Genomic DNA, 14,287 nt, shown 5'->3' on the forward strand with positions numbered 1-14,287 from the left:
ACATGCTGGACCACGTGCCTGGCTGCTTGGTGCGTTGCACAACTGTCCCATGGAAGTGCTTTGGGGTACTGATGTGTAGGGATGCATAAGGGGGGGCATACTGCACCTGGGTGGGAAAGGGGGGCATACTTCACCTGGGTGGGAAAGGGGGGGGATACTGCACCTGGATGGGAAAGGGGGGGGCATACTGCACCTGGGTGGCAATAGCCGGTGATTGGAGAATGCATGCAGAGCTAAACACTCCTGACCTGAACCGGCCAAACGGAACATGACACATCACTGGGCCACATATCACAAATAATGCACATCGATGACAACAAGTAAGAGGCACAACCAGGCCACCATGGTGATGGCAAGCAATGCATGAATGAACAGGATGGCAACTGTGGCAATGTGGTCAGTGTGACCATGCATAGTGAAGAATGAACAGCATGAATTGGAGGCTAAACATTGTTGCACTACCACAGCACATCTGCCTCAGCATGCATGATTACACACTGCATCATCTATTGAACGCCATCCAGACTACCACACCTCATGACAGTATAGATTGCATCTAGGTGACATTTTTGCATGCGTACAGGGACATGTGCATACCCACACCAAATAGCTGCCGACATGACTGTGCTCCCTGAAGGTGGCAGTTCAGAGTGACACACACCTATTTGTATCTGCTTGCAGGTGACGGAGGATATCCCTTGAGGCCGTGGCTACTTACCCCTGTGCGGAACCTGCAGAACAGCCATGAAGAGGAGTACAATCGTGTGCACACCCGTACCAGTGTTGTGATTGAGCAGACCTTTGGCCTGTTGAAGGCGCGGTTCCGCTGCCTAAGCATGTCTGGTGGGGCACTCCTATATAGGCCTGAGAAGGTTTCAAAGATCACCATGGCCTGTGTCATGCTGCACAACATGTGCATCTGTAGAAATGTACCACTGCTACCTGACATTGACATGCATGGGCCGGGTGAGGATGATGAGGATGGAGACGGAGGTGAAGTAGCCCCCCTGTTAGTACATGATGCATGGGATGGCCATGCAGTGAGCCAATCACAGATTCACAAATACTCTTGACCCACAGGGACTATGAAAGACATGTGTCAGTCAGACACTGGGCCAATGTGGACATACACACAGGGAATGTTGGGAGTTGGGCACTGAACACTGTAACACATTAAATGGATGCACACGAAAAAAACAATGTCCAGCCATGGATTTTTCTTATCACAACATGTGTATTATTTACAATAGCAATAATGTGCCCACATCCCCCTCCCTAACCCCCAACAAACTCCCAGACCCCCCAACAAACTCCTAGACCCCCCAACAAATTCCTAGATCCCCCAACAAACTCCAAAACCCCCCAACCAACACCAATACCCCAATAGACTCCACAAGATGCACCCCTTCACCCCCAACATTGTGCCCCACTCCCATTGTCCGGCCACACTACTTCCGGGACTTCTTCCTGTCCAGAGGCGGCATTTCAGTGTGCCTTGCACTCCTGCGTGTCTGGTGCACTGGGCTGATGGGGACAGATGAAGCTGGTGTGGATGTAGTAGGTGAGTCGCTGGCAGGTTCCACACCTCCGACAAGCCGTGGCCACTGCATATGGAGCAGCATTGAAGTCAGCACCTGTGTCACCGCCCCCAGGCCGTCCCTCATTAGCTGAGCCAATGTATTAACAGCAGCTGTATTGGCTTCGATGGCTTCTGTGGTACCCGCAATCGCTGTGGCAATACCCTGCTTGGTTTCCTCCCAGTCCGCTATGTACTGGCGGAGTAGGTCTAACATGGCCTCCTGTTGGGCCTCCAACATCGACAATCGTGTCTCAAGGGTTTTTGAGGGGGGTGGAGTGGTGGTTGTGCAGTCACGTGGATGGCATTTTCGGGACTGTACTCCTCAGAGGTGGGTAGGTCACAGTCACGGAGGCAGGGATCAGCTTCACTGCAGGTGGGTGACTGCAGGTGTTGGGGCGAGGGGGTGGGCAAAGGGCGCAGGGTGGGCGGGCATGTCACCTCAGTGTCTCCCTCAGGCTCCACACTGGCATCATGTTCTTCCCCAGTGGAGGCGGGTGCTTCCAGGGACTCACCTTGGACAGGTGTGGCTGTGGCCTGCTGGGTCAGTAGTGTGTCAGGCACACTGGTAGCAGGTGTTGCTGGCTGTGTCCCAGCTCGCACAGGCACACTGGCAGTGGCTGTGGCCTGCTTGCCTCCAGCGGAGGTGGTGGTGGTTGACCTCTTCTTAGGGTGTGAGGTGGATGCCCTCACGGTGGTCTCCTGGGTTGCTTCCTCCTCATCTGTGCCTGGGGGGGTAGAAGAGATGCAGGGCATCAGTGATGGTCTGACATGGCAGAGGCATAAGATGGTGCTGTTCATTATTCATTTGATCATGCATTCATGTCTTACAGGTGTGTCACGCAGGATATTCAGAGGGGGCATGTTAGCATTCACTGCATGGCAGGTGGCATGCCGTTGATTTGGGGTTTGTGTTATGTATCACATGGGCAAGGTCCAGGTGTGTTGGCTGTGTGTAGGTTTTGGGATTGGAACTCAGCATGCATTTCAGTGTGGCAGCGTTTGGCCCGCCATCTGGACTTGGACATGGTCATATGGGTGTTGGGACATGCATTTCCTTGCCTAGACTCTCTACCACTTCACTTGTGCTACGTCATGGTCTCCCCCATAGGGATCTGCAGGGTCACTCACCTCCTTCCGCGGTTGATGCTGCACCTATCTCCATCTTGCATAATCCCTCGATGGACTCAGGACTGATGAATCTGCTAGTCGTCTCCTCCCAGGGCATCAATTTGGCAGGGGGTGGGCACCCCGCCTGTGGACATGGCCTCCCTCCGATTGCTGGCCATGATATTGCGTTCCCCCAACTGGAGGTCATCCCACCCCTCCTGCAGTCCCTCACACTGGGCGGGGTGGTACCTACGGCTGATACCTTGTGAGCTACATCCTGCCAGATTTGCCTCTTTTGTTGCTGCACCTCCCGCTTCTTGTCGTGGGATTGGATTATGTCTGCATGTGCAGCTAGAGTGTCCGCTAACATGGTCAGCTCTGCGTCTGAGTAACGCTGTTTCCGCAGCCGGGGGGTGGTCTTCCTGGTAGCCTTTGACATTCTCTATGGATTTCCACTGTGCCCTCCAAATATCGACTGGTGGTTCGGGAGGATTGCAATGGATTGTTTTTTTTAAAGATGGCCGCCGGACCATTTCCCGTTCCTGCGGGATGACGTCATTTCCGGGTCCGGTTTTGTGAACCCGGTATTAGCATGGTGCTATTACTTGGCTGTTATCTAGTGGTTGCTCCTAGGCGATGCCGCTATAGGGGGTTGGAGGGCCTTTAGCGGCATGCCGGTATTTCTATTACAGGCATGGGGGTTTGCGCGTGCTCGCGCACTCATGATCACCCGCTATTAGCGGGTTCATACGAGCACGGACCCGCTCTTACCAGCATGACGGTAATGAACCCGTTTTTACCGGGCTACTCGTAATGAGGCCCATAGTGATGTTCAGCTCCATCTGGCAAAACAATATGTCAGTCTAAACACAGCCACTGTGAAACCTCAGAAAATACAGATATGTCCCTCACAACACAGTGATAGCGAATGTCTTAGCCATCAGAAAGATAATCACATCTGTCATCTATCACTAAAGAATGTCACTTTGAGGTATTGTTCTGCACACAAAAAAATGACAACTTGGGTGAGTCTAACCAGCCATTGTGAATTATTTCTCCTTCATAATAGGACTTGCCTGTCACTCTCAAGTCACTCACTGCAATGTTCTGCTGTGCTCGGTCATACTGAAGTGAGTCTCTGATGTCGTATTCCATGAGGAAAATTGACGAAAATCACATGTAACAAGTTAATGAGATTTTTAAAATCCGTCTGGAAAAATATTTTATGGCTGATTGTGGCTCTGATTTCCATCTGATTTCCTGGCTGCTGTCATAAATAATGGATAAATCTCAGAAAAGAACTGTACAGGAGTTTCAATACGATACTCTAACTTGCCAAGACACCCAGGTCGCTCTATCTAACTTTCATTATCGATAGTTTCAACCAGTTTGGTGTCTTGTGGATGAAATAGTTGGCTAATGTTGAAATTCCAGGCCTCGCTGCATCTTCCCTATAACTTAAAGGGACACCACAATGTCTCTGCCCACCCCAAACAAAGAACATATGTTAATAAGAATGTGTCTAAAAAATATTTAAAAAAACATGTTCTGGTATCTGTAAACGTTAATAAAAAATACTGATTTTTCATAGACAACAAGAGAGCAGACATTGAATCCATCTTTGTTTTTCTCAAACGATATCTGTATTATTTTCAAGGGCGTTCTGTTGATCCGCTACACACATGAAAAGCAGTGCACAAAAAGGAACCCTGCTGCTTTCCTGTAAGTGACCCGGCACTGCAAATAGACATACCAAGCATCACAGGAGAGTGCAAACCTCTGGAATAAATTATTTTACGGCAAATAGTTTCTTCTTTCTTTTTCTCACTATTCAAGGCAATACTTGATAGGGTTTTGTTCTATTAAATGTGTCAATGAAGTGCATACAATGGTTAAAATAACGTTTGTCCGCAGGGATACGCTGAGAAGGATGTGTCCAATTGATATACATAAGGGTGAAAAGAAAAACATTATAAGCTTGTACATGCACTTAATGAGGCAGTCAGTTTTGGCTTTGGTGCATTTTGTTTGGGCTGCCACAGTGGTTGAAGTGGGCGGGAGCGGTTGGTAGCGGTGCTCCTCTACTTCTTTTAATTAGGTTTTACCGTTCCTATACTTTTATTTTAAAAATAAACCGTTGCGGAACGGTTTCGTTTTAAAATAAAAGTGCAGGAAGAAGTTGAAACTTGCACTTTCAGTGCATTGCCCAGTACGTTTCCTTAAAAAGCAGGCACATGTGTTTTGGGGGTTTTATTGTGCATGGGAGGGGTATCGGGGATGAGGTCTGTTGGGAGCGGTGCAGGCCAGTAGGGAACATAGTTCCACTACTTCTTTTTGTACACTTCGACCGCTGGGCTGCCACCAAAATATCGCCAACAATATTGCTTCAGGGAAGGGAGGGAGAAAAGGGGTGCCATAACTTGACTTTGTGGTCGGCATGACAACTGGACATGCTGTGGCATGATCATCTGAACCCTAAATGTTGTTTCTTGTTCCATTATGCCAATGCAATCCAATAGTGGCTTATTTAACTAATTTCCCCTCATTTAAGACAACTGTACCATGACACATGTGCAGAAGCGTTGCTGTGGAGGTGGGGGGGGGCTAAAGGGGCTATATAGCCCTTGGTCTTTTGGTTGTAGTCCCGGATAGAAGCTCATGGGCTACAACCAAAAGGCTAGCTAGCCCTGACTCCCAACAGTTCTGACATTAGCATAGCCCCAGATCTTTTCCCGACCTAGCAACACCCCTGCACATGTCTGTGTCGCTTTGAAAGCTGGGTCTGAGGAGTGACCTTTCTTTTCGCCAGGGCACAGCCGTCCGCTCATGTCAATAAAGATTGGTGTTATCCCTGTGTTTTAGCAACCTTTTGGGCATGAACCAATAATATAGAGGGGTGTCACGGAGGCGTATTTAATTTAAAATAACCTAAACTGCGTGGAGAGTGACGGATGAAGCACCGAGAATAATAACATCATGGCGCATCACCTATGGTAGATTCGAATTACCTAGGTAATGGCACATGCATTACCAGATCGTGCCACAGAGACTCGTATGGAGATGGTTTAACAACAATGCCTCAAATAGCTCTCACAGCAAAAGCACCTTGTTTGAAAATGCTTACAGTTTACAGGCATTGCCAATTCACAGTTTATGACCAGGCCAGGCGAAAGTCTATAATCTGCCGGGAACCCAACCTCCAATTTCCCCACCACAGACATATGGTCATGGTAGCCACTGTGGGTTATAGTCCTATGTTTATGACTGTTTCCTGTCCTAATTTTTCATTTTGAAATCTGCTCACCCTAAGCGTGGAGCATCGTTGAAAGTAGTTAAAGGATAGTTCCGGGACTTTTTTTTTATTGTCCCTACGGGTCGGCCATGTGTTTGTAAGCATAAATCGGTAGATCGTAGGAAACTTTCCTATGGACCTTACCCGACTTTTCGCCCATTATCGCACTCGAAATCAGCCTCCATTTTGTGATAATCCTATCATTCCGCCGCATCGACCTGGCTCACCTGCCTTTGCGGCACTAAATCAAATCCCCCGCCCCTGAGCCTGACATCAGCAGACGCGTACTGCCCATTTCAAGCACGTCTCGTGTCAACAATCGCTGCGCCTCAGCTATTGACGTGTTGCCATGGAAATGGCAGGACGCCTCTTTCCCCAATAAGTATAAACAGACCGTTTCACAACACACAGCAGCAGATTTTCGATTCCATTCCTCTCTCTGTGTTACTTTGAGTATTCTGTGACTCGTTTCAGTGCTCTGGTCAGCTACCTTCGCCGCTTGTAGCCCGTGTGAACACCTGTACCATCTCTGTAAATTATTTTACTATCTTTACCGCACAATGGCCACAATAATGCCGTATATGTACGAGCCCGAGTACACCGAGGAAGAACTACTGGAAAGTCAAGCACGCGAAAACGATGGGGATTCGGACGGCAGTTGGGAGGACCAGTCAACGGATGAAGAGCCTGGACCATGTCGCATGGACGGCGTCTCCACCTGGTGCACGTGCAATCGGTGCGAGCTAATGCCAACTGAGGAGGAGAACTGCTGCTGCCGTGAAAATTCCGGGTGCTTGGCCTACATTTCGGAAAGCGAGCAAAGTCTGCAGGAAGGCGAGCAAAGTCCGCAATGCATCACCGAGCTGCCAGAGTTCAGGGAAGCCTGCCTCTCACGGACCGTGTTGAGGATGATGATGGTGCTTATGCACGAACTTCGCGGCACTGTTCGTCCGCGTAATCCGAGTAACGAGTAAGTATACTCTGTTTGTGATGTCAGTGATGCCACCACTATTTCATGGTCGTCTCCCACATATAAAATTACATTTACATATCATTCGAACGCATGTAAATTTGTTCCATATAGTGCATTTTCTAGATATAATTTTTTTCTAAGAAAAATGACATGTGTTACCTGAATCGACATTGATAAGAAAGTTTGGTCAGTTTAATACAGTTTGCATCTTTTTTTTTCACAGGTGGTACAGGCTGGTGGCCTATCGTTGCTTCACTTGGTGGCTTCACGGGAGGCTCGGACACCGCGTTCGGAGAGTAATACCTGCCTGTGCGGTACTTGCCATTAGACAACATTTCCCCAGTGACAGTGGACAATACCGCGGATTTTCCCTCGATGTGCTGCAACCTCAACTTTACAATGTGTAATGTTTATTATTTATGTTTAATTAAAATCTAAAATAAAGCCCAACATATATTTTAACAATGGTTGTTTTGATTTTTTAAATGAATCTAGTGTATATTCTCCTGGGAGGGTGAGGTATTTATAAACTCACCCCCCTGCATTCCATGTAGTAGATCCTGCAGCCATCCTCTTACATTCAGTTAGATGGCCTCTCCTTGGTGAGGCCCTGCGGCAAACGGGTCTTGTCTGCACGACCACCGCCCCGATCCACCCCCCGCCCTATCAAAGGCAGTTCGCACCGGGGTACTTGTGCTGGCAAGTGGAGCTGTCAGGGAGCGATAAAGGCCAAGAGGTGCCAAAGACCATGTACACTTCAAAGTGGTCTATAGAGCATGGGTTGTTGTTCCCATGTCTACCTCCAGACCCCGTGTCTCCTGCCAAGCATCCCCCCTCACGCTGGACGGCCCCCTGCAATCCACATAAGTGTGTCTCCATTCACGAGTCTTCCTGTGTCTTGTCTGCACGACCACCGCCCCGATCCACCCCCCGCCCTATCAAAGGCAGTTCGCACCGGGGTACTTGTGCTGGCAAGTGGAGCTGTCAGGGAGCGATAAAGGCCAAGAGGTGCCAAAGACCATGTACACTTCAAAGTGGTCTATAGAGCATGGGTTGTTGTTCCCATGTCTACCTCCAGACCCCGTGTCTCCTGCCAAGCATCCCCCCTCACGCTGGACGGCCCCCTGCAATCCACATAAGTGTGTCTCCATTCACGAGTCTTCCTGTGTCTTGTCTGCACGACCACCGCCCCTATCCACCCCCCGCCCTATCAAAGGCAGTTCGCACCGGGGTACTTGTGCTGGCAAGTGGAGCTGTCAGGGAGCGATAAAGGCCAAGAGGTGCCAAAGACCATGTACACTTCAAAGTGGTCTATAGAGCATGGGTTGTTGTTCCCATGTCTACCTCCAGACCCCGTGTCTCCTGCCAAGCACCCCCGCTCACGCTGGACGGCCCCCTGCAGACCGCATAATGCCACGACATATACACGTCATTCATTCACAAACACACCCCTGTTTTGAATTCTTTATAACCCACTTCATATTTCTAATGAGAACTTCTTTGCGCTTTGCTAGTCAACCCGTGAAGGTGCTGGTTATCTGCTCTTCGTCTCTGTGAACTTCCGTGACCACTTTGAGCAAACTCGTCAGTTTGCAACCTGTGAACTGCTCCCTGTTCTACGACAAGAAACTACTCTGATCCCTGCATCTAACTGTTTGTTCGTCAAGGTAAGTCCATGTACCATAATCATTTTGCGTCCAATTTTTTAATTTATATCTATTTGCTAGTAGTCATCAAATTGCATCCATGTTTTCTTTTCGTTCACGACAGTACATGCAAGGAACTAGTCACATGTTCTGAGTTTAGTCAAATTACTTTTTCTATTTTTTGAAAGTTATTGAAATACTTATCCGCATGTGAATAACATGTATAGTTCCAAGAACCAAAACGGACCTTGCATTGAACCTTTTATGTGTCATTTAATGTTTTAACACATTGGTATTCATAGAGAATTGTTGATCTTTACTTTTCAGAACTTTCCATAATGCCTGCCTGTTCCATTGGCGGTTGCCCTTCGAAGACCCATAACAAATCTGAAGGTACTATAATGCATGTTTTCCCTAAGACAATAGATCAGATAAGAGAATGGGTCCGATATTGCGGATATCCAGCCTCTGAGATAGAAAGTAGAGTCCTAGAAGTCTTTGCGGACAAGAGGGGTGATCGATACCGCATCTGCAGCAGGCACTTTAGCCCAGACATGTACTCCACATCATTGCTAATAAGGACGAAAACACCGCGAGCGAGGCGAAAATTGCTCTCAACCGCTATTCCCACTCTATTCGTCCACATCCCTCCACTGGTGAGTCAAGTTTACGTATTTATCTCTCGGCATTGCGGTAGTGTGTAGCATTAGCTAACAATAATTTCCCCATTTATGTATCCACTCAATATGAAGGCTGAAGATTCTCCATCCGTGTCGTTATTGCAGTCATCAGCCACTTCAAGCGCCTATCGGGTAATCTTACTTAGCTATTCTGACACTGACTTGTTTTAGGCATGTAAATCAATAGTTTTAATTGATCGTGTAATTATTTTACCTAATGGTACACCACAGTACTCGTCCTCTAGTCTTTGTTTTCAGTTATAATTATTGTTATCCAAAATAATGCAAGTACTGTCTTTCAGGGAGATGCTGAGGAGTCCAACGCATTGACGACAACCGTAGATGTCACTCAGATGCTCGAGGTACGTTTCCGGACAGTTCCATCGATGGAGATCATCAGATCTTGCATTCTTGTAGCGTGATTGTTACACACAATGTTTCTTTCGTTTTTAGCCATTGGTATGTCCTTCTGTCGTCGCCCTCCTATGTGTCTTCTTTTTTCAATATTGTGTTCATTACTAATGAAAGTCCTATGTTTCAGGGAGTCGATGGAGCATTAGTCCAAGAGGAAGGGGGAGCATGCAGTTACGGGTCGGCGCAACAGCTTGCAGAAGTGTGCACCGCAGTTACAGCGTCCCTTTATGTTCTTATGCATTTCGAGGTATGGATACTGACAGATCAATCATGCGAGATCAAATGACGTGATTACATCCGCTATACTTCCTTCTTTATTAACGCAAGTACTATGTTTCAGGGAGCTGACGGAGCTTCTTCAACAAGAACATCACCCCTAGTAGTTGATGCAGATCTCTGGGTGGTGACACTTCCAACGATGGAGCAAATCGAATCATATTTGGATATCCATTATTTATTTTAGACAACTGATCATTTGTGCAGGTCTATTTAGATGAGCCGTTGACGCCTGCAGAAAGTTTATGTTCTTTTAAACAAAATAGAAAACCATACTAATGCAATTACTGTGTTTCAGGGAGTTGCTGAAGCGTCATCTTCAATAATATCATCAATGGAAGTCTATGCGGAGCCCGAGGTATGGATCTTGACAGTTCAATCTAACTAGATCAACAATGCGTGAACTATTGTCGTTTGAATGTTCTACACAATGCGTTCATTCGTGTTTTGCTATTGAGATGTACGTATGGGTATTGGTCCCCAAGTACATTTTGTGTTTTCAATATTATTATACATACTAATGAAAGTTCTATGTTTCAGCGAGTCGATGGAGCCTCAGTGAGTGATGGATGTGCTTATCATGAAAGTATAGTCGTTGCAGCGCGAGAGGAAGTGGAGACATGCACACACGAGTCGGAGCAACAGCGTCCAGATGTTGAAGTTCGAGGAAAGAAAGTTTCAAAGAAAAGAAAGCAAAAGAAGGTTAGTGTCCTGTTCACTATATTATGTTGTCTTTCACTGTCAATAGTTCAATACTGTAAGTTGTGTTTAAACTGAACATCCCTTTTCTAATCTGTCCTCTAGTTGCGAGTGGGTGTAAGAACTAGATCTACACAGACAGTGAAGCGAACGAGAGATGTTGCTTGTCAAACCTTTTGGCAGGGACTTGAGACTGGAGATGCATCGTGCCAATGGGAAGAATATGAAGTGATTGACAACGGAGCTATACCACCACCAGCCATTGATAGTGAATGTCCTCCTGGTAGTTTGGATGCAGTCGTAGATCAATTCACAGAATCCACACCGGCAAAAAAAAAGAGCACGCGAAAGTTGAAGACATTGTTTTTTTCTCCCATCTCCGGACAAGGAACAGATGTTGCAATGGAAGAGAATGAAGTGGACGACAATGAAACACCATCAATATCACTCAGCATAGCGGAAGACGATATCAGAGATTGTACCTTTCATGCGAGTGACATGTCCTCAACGTTACAGGCCGAACCAGCTGGGATGCAGAGTGACAGTATAAGGAAAGAGGCCAAATTCATTGTATTCGATAGCTGTTTGATGGATATTATTATGATGATGAAATGTGGGCATTGGGTTGGTGGGGAAGTATGTGGGGAGCCATTGATTAATGTGACTCGTGCAATTCGAGGCACTAACCTTAAAATACATGCCACCTGTACACAATATCATCCGTTCGCATGGTCTGCACAACCCATGCTGGGGCAACTGCCAGCAGGCAATCTACTTTGTGCAGCGGCCGCACTTTTTAGTGGTTCAAGTTTTAAAAAGTTACAGTATTTCTTTCAGTTTGTGGGAATCCATTTCATTGCGAAAAGTCAGTTCTACAAATACCAAACCGATTATCTATTTCCAGCCATCAGCGAAGCTTGGAGAATGGAAAAAATGTCAATGGAAAGTACATTCGCGGGCAAACGCTTCAGGCTAGCCGGTGATGGACAATGCGACAGTCCAGGATTTTCAGCCAAGTACTGCACCTACCACTTTCAGGACATGGAAAGTAAGAAAATTGTGAGTTCGGTGGTCGTGCAGGTGTCACAAAGTACATCCTCAGTGGCCATGGAGAAAGTTGGCTTTGTAGCATCATTGCAAGAACTACAATCGCGGGGAATGGTGATCGACCTGATAGCCACGGACAGACACGTTTCAATTGCCAAGACAATGAGAGAACAGTACAAAAATATAAATCACCAATTTGACGTTTGGCATCTTGCAAAATCAATCAATAAAAAATTGTCGGCTGCAGGAAAAAAAAAAGATATGCAAGGTATTTCACAGTGGTCCAAGTCAATCAGCAACCATCTTTGGTGGAGCTCAAAAACATGTGAAGGGTCGTTGGAAATTCTACTGGAAAAATGGCGGTCAGTAATGTTGCACTGTAGCAACGTACATCGATGGTCGACAAATGAGCATTTCCACAAATGTGAACATGGCCATTTGTCCACAGAGGAGGCACGGAAGAAGAAGTGGTTGATTCCTTCATCACCCACTCACAAGGCCATTGAAAAGATTGTATTTGATAAAACTATAACAAGAGATTTGAGGGGACTCACGGAATTCTGCCACACAGGAGATTTGGAGGTGTTCCACAATATGTGCCTAAAGTACAGGCCCAAAAGATTGCATTTTGGCATGGAAGGCATGATAAATCGGACTCTTCTAGCGGTCTTGGCACATAACCATAATGTTGGCCGTCAACAAAGTAGGACGACCGGAACTTTAGGGACGCTTCGCTACAATAAGGCCTTCACTAAAAGAAGTAAACAATGGGTGATCAAACCAGTGTTTGAGGATATGCAATATGAGTTTATTGAGAGACTTATCGTAGATGATCTCGATAGGCACATACATGGAGTGGTGAACGAACCTATGCAGGGGACAACTGCATTGCCACCCAACATTGCCTCTGTTCCATGTCCACCTAAAGCAGAGCTCATTGAGAAATACACATCACGGTTTAAATGATTGTAATTCGATTGTCTGTTCTCTCGAGTCTCCTCATGTTGCAGGCCCATTGCAATTAAACCAAACAGTAATATAAATCATTTTTACAAAAATTATAGAATGTTTCCGTATTACAAACACATGGCCGACCCATAGGGACAATAAAAAAAAAGGCACGCAGACAAGATGCCCTTACACTAACTGGAGCTAACTAGAAATGTGTGCTCGCTCAAAGTGAAGGTCAGCTGCTTTGATGTTTTGCTCGGGTGGCGGAACGGCCCACGACCCAATATAAGGTTCTATTGTGATTTGACCTTGACAGGCCGGGACCATCCTGAAAGACTAAGAAAAGATAATGAATAAAATTTCAGAAACGAAACGATGAGCCACGTTCATTAGAAGAAGTAACGTCGGCAAAGAAGGAGTGGTGTTTCGGGTCTGCCCTACACAGAGACACAATGGAAAATGCAAATATAATGTAAGTAACTTTTGATGAGTTTATACCGCAATTTCATTACTATACAGTGGCTTTAAAGACGGGTTCAGTTGTACTTGTTCGTTCTATGTGGCATAGTGTTTTCTACCGCGCACTATCTGGAGGAGAACCATCTGCTTTTACTGAAGCACCTCAAAACCTTCCTCTTTGCTTCTGCTTTCTCTCTCCCTCTCCCCTGCTACAACTGGTCCACTGTCTGCGACCTCGGTCCTGGGCCCTTCCACTCTCCACCTGCACTGCCTCCCTGTCAACCCCTGCACTGGGGGACTGTCTCAGTATCCTACAGACCCCCCTTCCCAGCACTTGTTCTGCACTTACCTTGCACTTGCCACCAGCTGGCCCTATTTATTTATTATTTTATGCTACTTACCTTGTACTCCACTCCCCCCCCCTCCATGCCTCGCCACGCCTTTAAACACTTGTGTACACCCAGTAGCGCTGTCCTCGCTATGAAATGAATAATTTTAATAAGGATCTGATGGTGAGACTAATTTCATTTTTTATGTTTTTAGGTACATCATTCACTACTGTCTGTGTCACGAGTACCAGACACCGGCGGACGGCTTCTACAGCCGCCAGTTGCTTCTCCGCGTGAACAACGTTACCACCCTGACCATTTTATGGGACGATCGCCAAGTACAAGTATGCCCTTACGCGGTACTAACGGTTAGATGCAACATACCTACCGTTGTGGTGGCCTAGTGCCTCGTTGTTGGAACAGCCATGCGATTATCAGTGCGACAGAAGAGCTTATTTTTATCGTAAACCAACACCCTGTGTACTGCACACGAACATCGCTTCCCTCAAGACGAACTAATTTGGATCGAGAGCAAAGAAAAATGCAAATCGCTGAATATTCTCTAAACATTTGATGTCCAATAAACGTACTTTGCCAAATGTACAATCTTGCCGTTTGCTTTTAAACCACGGTTTCACATTCCGAATTGTGGTGCTGTATTGTGAGATGCTCTAAGACCCTGTGTACAGCAAAGGACCATCGCGTTCCTCAATACGAACTTTTTGGAACATGAGCAAATAAAAATGCAAATCGCTGAATATTCTCTAAACATTTGATGTCAAATAAATGTACTTTACCACATTTACAATCTTGCGGTTTGATTTCAAAGTACAGT

Source organism: Ambystoma mexicanum, chromosome 11 (genome assembly GCF_040938575.1).
Source record: "Ambystoma mexicanum isolate Mex_15411 chromosome 11, UKY_AmexF1_1, whole genome shotgun sequence".
NCBI classification, from domain to species: Eukaryota; Metazoa; Chordata; class Amphibia; order Caudata; family Ambystomatidae; genus Ambystoma; species Ambystoma mexicanum.